Consider the following 604-nt stretch of genomic DNA (forward strand, 5'->3'; position numbering starts at 1 on the left):
ATGTAAGATTAAAATCCCAACATTTCCTAGAGAATAACAATGAATCTCTTCTCCCCATGATTGCTTTCTTTCTTTTTTTTTTAAAGGTTTTTATTTATTTATTTGTCGAGAGAGAGCACAAGCACACAAGGAGACACAGGCAGAAAGAGAAGCAGGCTTCCTGCCAAGCAAGGAGCCCAAGGTGGGACTCAATCCCAGGACCCTGGGATCATGACCTAAGCCAGAGGCAGTGGCTTAACTGACTGAGCCACTGAGGCATCCCCTCCCTATGATTTCTTTGAAAGTAAGTCGGCTTCATCAAAGTGAAGTTTAAACAATTACGGAATGACAAAAAGTTATTTGCCTCTTAAGCTACGGAGTAAATCTGACAAACGTGCATTTAAACCCAGTCAAGGGCTTTGGATAAATGAACTCTGACTACATCATATGATGTGTCAAGTTACATGAAATTCAGAATTAATTTTACTTGCATAGTTTGGAGACTACGCTTGTGTCTTTACACAAAATCTATCTAGTGTGACATAATGGAAGCAGGGTCCCAAGCAGGAGACACTGAAAAAAAAAAATTCAAAGCTAGCTTCAAAGTCCTGTAGAATAGCAATTA

This window comes from Mustela nivalis, assembly GCF_964662115.1.
Source record: "Mustela nivalis genome assembly, chromosome: 3".
Classification (NCBI taxonomy): Eukaryota; Metazoa; Chordata; class Mammalia; order Carnivora; family Mustelidae; genus Mustela; species Mustela nivalis.